Source organism: Hylobates moloch, unplaced genomic scaffold, assembly GCF_009828535.3.
Source record: "Hylobates moloch isolate HMO894 unplaced genomic scaffold, HMol_V3 SCAFFOLD_10, whole genome shotgun sequence".
Lineage (NCBI taxonomy): Eukaryota > Metazoa > Chordata > Mammalia > Primates > Hylobatidae > Hylobates > Hylobates moloch.
This window is the reverse complement of record NW_026652285.1, coordinates 87,214,076-87,222,575: the sequence shown is the minus strand read 5'-3', so window position 1 is coordinate 87,222,575 and position 8,500 is coordinate 87,214,076. Positions and strand designations below refer to the sequence as shown.

Here is an 8,500-nt window from a genome sequence, read left to right as displayed (position 1 = left end):
AATACAGCATAAAACATTGTTTGAATATCATCATACCCTATTCCTAAACAGTAACGTGTAATAGATCTCTGGAGCCCAGTGTTGTAATATAAACACTTCCCAGGTGTATTCCCTTGGTGAAGTTTCATTACTTCTCTAAACCTCAGTTTTCTGTAAAAAAGAGACACTTGTGCCTATCCTACTTACTGGTTACAAGGATATAATAAAAATAGTGAACAAAAATAGTGTTCATAAAGTACCCTGCACAGCACCTTATTATAGACTTAATAAAGGAGGGCTCAATGGTAGTTGCATTTTGAATTACATTTGATGTTTCATTTTACTTCACTGTCACAAACTACTATGCTCTGCAGCAGACTCAGAAGTCTCTAGGTACAGGTGAAGTGCTACTTCTCCACTCCCTTAAATGCCCCTGCATGCCCTGCGGATACTCAATGCATGCTAACCACCAAAGGAACGGATGACTCAGAGCTTGGAGGAAATCCACGGCAGGCTGGAAAGCAAAGGCGCAGCTTATGGCTCAAGGATTAGGTTGTTACCTTTTTAAATTATTGCTTTTCTTTAAAGAAACGGCTGTAGGGGACGCCTTTCAGCACTAAGAGAAAACCTCAGAAACCCTTCCCCCTGGAGACCCAGCTGAGAAGACCACACCAGGCACAGGGCATGAACAATGTCAAAAAGCTACTGCCCTGTAGGACACTGGGGCTGGAACAAAGATGCTTCCCAGCAGCTGGGCAAGGCTGGCTGCCACATAAGAAAAGCAGGGCTGATGTGAGCGTCCCGCACGATCCCCACCTGCTGAGACCTAATCCTGGGTTATCTCTCCGCTGGCCCAGAGAAACCTGAAACGCCCCAGGCTTTTGAAGGGCTTTATCTCCTCTTTCCAGGAACTGGGCTCAGTCCCTGTACTCGCTCCGAGGTGCCACTGAGCAGCTGCTGCCCAGAGCCCAGGCGAGCCCTGGTCCCATTTCCAGTTTGACCAAGTACAAGAGGGGAGCCAGGGCTGCGGATCTTACTCCCTCTTGCTCCCCGGGCATCCGTCTCACAATTAGAAAACCGGTGTGGGGAGCAAAGCAAAAATCACATTTCACTAACAGCTACTCGGGGTCGGGGGCGGGGAGGCGGGAGGGGAAGAGGGAATTCCTACTTTCGCCATAAATTGTATGCAAATAGGTTCCTTCCCTGGCCGAGAGCCAGGAGTGAGAGCGTCTTTCATGAGCTAACCCTGTTCCGCTGGGAGGGCTGTTCCTTTAATTCGCCAACTGAAAAAGTGGGAAAGGATGTCTGGAGGCGAGGCGTCCCATTACAGAGGAAGGAGCTCGCTATATAAGCCAGCCAAAGTTGGCTGCACTGGCCACAGCCTGCCTACTGTCACCCGCCTCTCCCGCGCGCAGACACACGCCCCCGCCTCCGTGGGCACAAAGGCAGCGCGGCTGGGGGGACTCGGGGGACCGCGCACGTGGGAACCGCCGCAGCTCCCCACTCCAGGTACTTCTTCCAAGGATCTAGGTCTCTCCCCCATCGGAAAGGTAAGTCTGTTTTTCCCTCATCACTAGAGATCCTTATGATGTACGGATTGCATTCTGGTACCAAATGAGTTGTGGTTTTATATTATAATTATAAAACATATGGGTTTTTTCCGCTGCTGGAAAAAAAAGGAGTGTGTATTGGTTATGATCAGATGCACCTGGACTTTTCTGGTCTTGTAATTTTGTTTGTTTTAACTTTATGAATAGACTTGGAAGGAACTTTTCATAAAGTTGTTATCTTCTGCTGTTCTGCAGAGGAAAAGTAAGAATTTTCTCTTCAACTGCCCTCCTACTTCTAGTCTGGCTGATTCACCTGTATATATTTCATTTTGAGGGTTAGGGAAGTAGAGTTTTAAGGGAGAGTTTGCTCATAGCCTGCACCTGGGATGGGTTAGAGGGCGTTTGATAGAGTGCAGGGAGAATACAAACGTTTATATCTAAACAGCACTTACATAAAGTTTACAAAGAGTTTTGTACCCATTCCCTCATTTGGTCCTCAAAATATTCACCCTGGAGATGAGAGCTGGGGGACAGAAGAGAGGAGGTGGCCCCTGGGCCAGATGAATAACTGACAGGCGGCTAGAGAGTGGTGGAGAACAGCTTTATTGGGGTGCCTAGAGCCAGCAGCGTCTCACATGTCTCTAGAATCACCTCCTCCTCCTCACCTCTCATCACAGAAAGATCTGAGCAAAAACATCCCCCAGGTAAGGGAACCCTGCCACCCCTGGTGTACTTTGGAAAGAACACAGGGGTTCTTCTCACCCATCAGTGTTGAAAGAGGAATAAGAGCTTAGGTTTGAGGCCAGAGGTGTTTGGTATTCTCCCCACCACCACACATGTGACCCTGAGAAAGATACATTACTTACTTAATCCTCAGTTTTCACATCTCTAAAATGGGGACAATAGCGTCTGCTGTCGTTTTGAGGAGAAAATGAGATATAGAAAGATCAGCAATGACTGCTTAATAACTGGAAGTTTGGATAATCATTGTCATTGCCAAAAACTGCCATCACTCTGGAAGTTAAAAGAGGCACTTAGCCAGTCTTGGATCGTTTCTTGTGTGTTGTTCCTCAGCCCGCCCCCAGCCCCCACTTTTTATCTCACCCAGTCTCAGGGTGTCTCACTAGGCTGGCAGGTCTGAGACTTGGCTGTATTTTACAAGCAGGAGGTTGTGTTGGCACAGGTTGGAGAAAAGGTAGCAGCCCGGGGCTGGATGTTAATGTCAAATTCTGATTCCAGAATGTCAGGAGGTTTTGAGTTTAGGCATCTGCAGATTCTAAAGCTGACAGCTATGAAGTACGATGCTGTTGGAAACTCTTTGGAAAAGCTTTCTGTCCAGAGGGAGAGCAGGACAGGGAGCCCCACTTGAAGAATGAATGCCTCTTTTTCATGTTTTTGTAGACTTTTTCCCCCATTTTTACAGAGCTTTCCCATATGTGTTTTAGAAAGGAAAACTACTACCCACCCCAGCCAGGCAAGCCCAATTAAGGACTGAAGAAGATTTATTCAGTCCTAGATAACCCAGTGAAGAGTTTCTGGCATTGTGCGCATACAAGTCATTTGCAGGAGATGTAAGTTAGCGTGCTTTGGCCCTTGCATTTCAGGAAGGTGACTGCTTTGTGGGGAAGAAAAAGGTGCACAATATGAGTATTCTCTGGTTTGCTCAAACAGGGTAAATTGGATAAAGATTGAAAGGGATGTTGCCAAGCTCTACAGTCATTAAATATTTTTTTCCTCTATGCTTTGTTTTATAAACCTAGCTTCTCTATTTTATCTCCCACTAACCTCCTCCTTCCCCGCTCTAAGAAGTGACTAACCTTTCAGCCCTCAGCTTTGTCATTCATATAATGGAGATGACAAACTATGTCTCACAGGGCTCTTGCAACATTCAAATGACATAATATATGGCAAACTCTTGGCATAGTACCTGCCACATATTAAGGGCTCAATAAATGGAAACTTTTCTTAGTTTCTCTGTTTATCATTTTACAAGGACTTGTCCAAGATTAATGTTCTAAGATCATGATTTTTAAACTTATTTTTAATGATGAAAATATTCATTACATGAATTTAGGGCAAAACCCCGTATATGACAGGTAAATGCAGAGCTGCTTTGGTTGAAGTGGAGTCACAAGGTCTAAAACTTATACCTTTGCTCTTAGCCTCTGGGACATTGCCACGTGAATCTTCAGTGACAAAAAAACACAGTTACAAATCATGAAACCAGGCTGTGTGCATTCTGGTTGCCATTCTGCCCTTCAACAAGGATTTTTGCCCCTCTGAGTCACCATCTGTAACAGAAGTAAGAGCAAGTCCACAAATAGTGCAATAGACAGGAGTATGTATGAGAAATTTAAAAGGTTTAACAAAGGCTATTTTAATTAATTCTAATAACAATGATAGCCAAAATACATGATAAGCCTACTTTCTAAACCTTAGACTTTTGTGGGATCATCCACAGCATGTCTCTGAGGTATAGACTATATTTGCTAGACAAAGAGATGGCTTCAAGAACAGGGAAACTGAATAACTTTACCAAGGTCCTAGAACTCGGAGTGATAGAGCCAGGTTTCACACCCAGGTCCCCGTGATCACCAAGTCAGAGGTACAGTCTGCCGTGCTCCTTCTGAATGCTTCTCTGCTTCTTGCCTGCCTTTAGAAGGAAAACACTTCCTTTCTGACTAAATATGCCCCTCCAGGCAGACTGTGGCCACCCATAAATACAGCAGTAGCCTGATCATATAACCAGAATGGAATTTGGAAAGAGAATTCAAGCTGACAGAATGAAAAACATATCCCCCTTAATCCTACCCTTTCTAATGCTAACAATAAATTAAGAGCACATATTCTCTTCTCTCTCTCTAGATTTCTATAGACACCTAGCTGTGCTTTATTACAAGAAAAAATATCCACTGGACCAAAGCGCAACCCCCTTCATGCTGAAGCCACTTCAGTTTGAAACGTAAAAAGTAGGTTGCAAATGTTTAGTTGGTTCAAAATATACGTCCTTTTGTGATGGTAAAACACACAAACACAAAGTTAATAGTGAGGGCTATGTGTCACATATGTAACAGGAGGGTTTGACAATGGTTTCTCATCTCATTCTCCAACACTACAAATTATAAATTACTAGCTCAATTTTAAAGAAATTGATGCTCAAGGAAGTTAGGTGACTCATCTGAGGTCTTTCTATAATTGAGGGGCAGAGCTGGCTATGACCCAAGCTTTCTAACTAATACCCTACTGTCCTTTCTGCTGTGCTATATTGCCTTCTGAAGTCAGGCTGTGCTGACCAAGTTTAGAACCTTAAATGGTGTCTTTCAGTGAATGATCAAGATGGTGGAGAAGCCCCCAGCTGGCACTGGTGCCTATTGATTTTACAGAATAGCCCTGCATGTATCATTTTTCATGGTTCTCAGCAAAGGTCAGCTCTCAGTGGTGCAACTCTCTGCCTGGAAACAGGAAAGTTCAAATTTCAGCCCTGGAAGAGAGAAGAATGAAACTAGAGGTAGCAGTCAGGTCACTCCTGCTGATTTTCATCTCAGAAAAGTAGGCACACAGGTGAGCCAAACATCTGGTTTTAAAAGGGCTGATAGGTAGGTAGAGTGAAATCGGCCTTGGGGCCATGAATCCCAGGACAATTGGCAAATGGTTATAGGCTCTGAGCCACAAATTGAGCCACAAATTCAGCGGAAGCCTCAGAGAGGAAGATTGTGATTCAAATACCTCTCACTCTGAGAAGATTGTAGGGAATCCCCTTGACTCTTATCCCGGGCCAGTTTGAACACCTTCAACATGTGGGAAATATTAGATGAAGGCTCTTTTCCAAGGAGGAAAACCCCCCTCAAAGTGTGATGTGATCAGCCTCCTGCAAACCCCAGGCCATAATTCTATTCAATGTAAAAGACAGAGATGGTGAACTTACCTGCCTTCGGGGACTATACATGCTTTGTGACTTCTCTGCAAAGGAGAAAAGTCTGCATACCAACCTGATTCTAATCCTGGTGGCCAGACTTTTTTCAGTTATGCCCTTAAGCCTAAACTCCTTTCCCTCCACCTTGTCTCACATTTCCAGCTTCTCCTCCACTTTAGAAACAACTCTATCACTATCATTACTCTCTTTGACCCTTCATCATGGAATAAAAGCAAAATGCCCATGTCAAAAGCAGATCATGAATGGAAAATCCCTTCCATGTGCATTTTTAGTTTATCTGTGAATGGAGATTTTAAAAATATATATTTCATGCCACGTTGTCTCAGAATTTTGAAATTTCCTGAAGTTCATATGTCCTTCATGATATAGCCATGGTAACTCAGATAGGTTTGTTTGGTCCTTTAACTCTCCCCAGATACCCTATACCAAGAGCCAGAGATATATCATGAGCTCTGAACATAGATAGCTTTGCTTCAGAATTAACTGTTGTTCACCTCTAACCTTAAAGCTGGCTGCTGCTAACTTCGACAAGGATGTGTCTGAAATGTTCTCCTAGGAGAATCCTAGGGGATAATCATAATAGCTAATATTTACTGAGGACTCTATAGGCATCATGCCATTTAGTCAACCATAGCTTCTAGTAAGTCTTATCACCCACCCTATTCAAATATGCACAATGTAAGGCTGAAAATGTTTAAGTAGCTTACCCAATACCATTCAGAAATTACCCGGTGGAGTCAAAAGTCAAACCCAGTTCCCAGTCCTGAGAGAGTAGTTACAACCATTTCGGTAAGGAAGTCATGCTCAACACCCTAATTCTATTCATCTTCTGACAAGAGAGAGGGCTAGACACAGCAAAGCTAAGAAAGACACAAAAGCCTGTCTTTTGGGCCCTGGTGTTCTTTGACAGACTGGTTAATTTTGCTATCTCCAGCTTGCTCCTTCAGGCTCCACCTCTTGAAAAAACTGTAATTAAATGATTAGCATGTGACCTATAATGTAATATGTTTTCTCTACTAGACTTTAAGCTGCATGAGGGCAAAGCCCGATCCACATCACATCCCTGCAACCAGCCTGAGACCTGAAGCATAGACACACATAAGCAAGTGCTGCCCAAGGGAAGCCATGAGTGCCCTGCAGACCGCCAGGAATCCCTCTGCTCCAGGTTCTCACTGAGCTCTGCACATCCCCTACTGTGTGTGTCATAATTACCCCTATGATTGCCTTCCCTGCCACACTGTACTGTACACCACTGAGGTCAAGAACATTAGGGAGGCAGGAGCTTTGTCTCCTGGAGTTCGTTTTTCCCAAAAACAGACCCACCATGGGCAGATGCACCATTAGCACAGTCCCCAAAGGAGATGCCCAGGACTGTGGGATGGTCTTGTGAAGGTCAATGCGCAGATATTGCAGAGGAAGGCTTTAACTTCTAGGTAGGTTACTATTTTCTTAAATCTCCTTAGGGAATACAGAATTTTCAAACTAAAAGGGCTTACGGGTAGCCTCTCAGCCAGAATCTTGCAGACTGGATTTTAAAAAGAACCTCAGAGGAGATTTGGGGGCTGCTGTGGAGAGACAGGGAGGCCAAGCAGGGGATTCCCCTCAATCTTATTTCAGTGAAAGCCCCTCCACTTATCTGTTTTGTACACTGAGCCTCCTCATGAAATTTTATTTGATGAAAGGGTTCTGTGCGGAAAAAACAGAATGTTTTTGTAAATTGCTGGCCTAGGTTAGCATACCTCATTTTAAAGAGGGTGAAACTGAGACATAGAGAAGGGAAAGATCTTTCTAAGATCTTCCGCCAGTTGGCAACAGGGTCAGGTTGGAATCCTAGGTCTTCTGACTCTTGCTCTTGGAAGCCAGGGACAATCTTAAAAGTTTCAGAATTAAGACATTCTTTTAGAAAAGAAAAATGAACAGTCTTATTCTCTCAATAGCCTTAACTTACATGGACCGAGCCAAGGATGACTAGTATCTCTGTATTCGTTATCTATTACTGCATACCAAATTACTTTAAATCAACACTCATTTATTATCTCATGGTTTCCAGAGGTCTAAGCACAGCTTAGTTGGATTTTCTGCCTCATGGTCTCTCAAGAGGTTATTGTCTGTGTTGGACAGGGTTGATGTCTCATCTAAAGGCTGAACTGGGGGATGATTAGCTTCCAAGCTCATTGATGTGGTTGTTGACTGGACTCCATTTCTTGAGAGATATTGAACTGAGGGCCTCAGTTCCTTGAAGGCTGTTGGTCCAAGGCCACCCTCAGTTCCTTGCCCCATGGGCTTCTCCAGCAAGGCCATTTACATTAACAAAGCCAATGAGAAAGAGAGTTGCCGGGCATGGTGGCTCACACCTGTTAATCCCAGCACTTTGGGAGGCCGAGGCGGGCGGATCACTTGAGGTCAGGAGTTTGAGACCAGCCTGGCCAATATGCTGAAACCCCATCTCTACTAAAAATACAAAAAAATTAGCCTGGCATGGTGGTGGGCACCTGTAATCCCAGCTACTCGGGAGGCTGAAGCAGGAGAATCACTTGAACTTGGGAGTCATAGGTTGCAGTGAACCAAGATCGAGCCATTGCACTCCAGCCTGGGCAACAAGAGGGAGATTCCATCTCAAAAAAAAAAAAAAAAAAAAGAGAGAGAGTCTATAAGCAAAAGGCACATCACAATCCTGTGTCATCTAATCATGGAAGGGATATTCCATCACCTTAGTCATATTCTGTTTGTTAGAAGAAAGTTGCTGGGCCATCCCACACTCAAGGGGAGGTAATTGCACATGTATGAGAATGCCAGGAGGCAGTATCAATGGGGCCACCTTAGAGTCTGCCTGCCACAGCCTCCAACACTCCAGTGTCACCAATTTCTGGCAACCTCTTATCAATGACAAGTTCACTCAACCCATCTGTACTCTCACGATAAGTAATAAAAAATTGAGACCATGGTGAAACCCTGTCTCTACTAAAAATACAAAAAATTAGCTGGGTGCAGTGGCAGGCGCCTGTAGTCTCAGCTACTTGGGAGGCTGAGGCAGGAG

The 8,500-nt window shown here is 44.4% G+C and overlaps 1 protein-coding gene across 1 annotated transcript in view; it reads left to right on the top strand.

Annotated features, from left to right (window-relative positions):
- The first annotated feature begins 6,727 nt into the window (after positions 1–6,727).
- Positions 6,728–8,500, top strand: part of TNC (tenascin C) — a 91,330-nt gene continuing 89,557 nt past the window's right edge. Inside the window, exon 1 of the mRNA XM_058445736.1 lies at positions 6,728–6,896. The gene's annotated coding sequence lies outside the window, so the exon portion shown is untranslated. The remainder of the gene's footprint in view (positions 6,897–8,500) is intronic.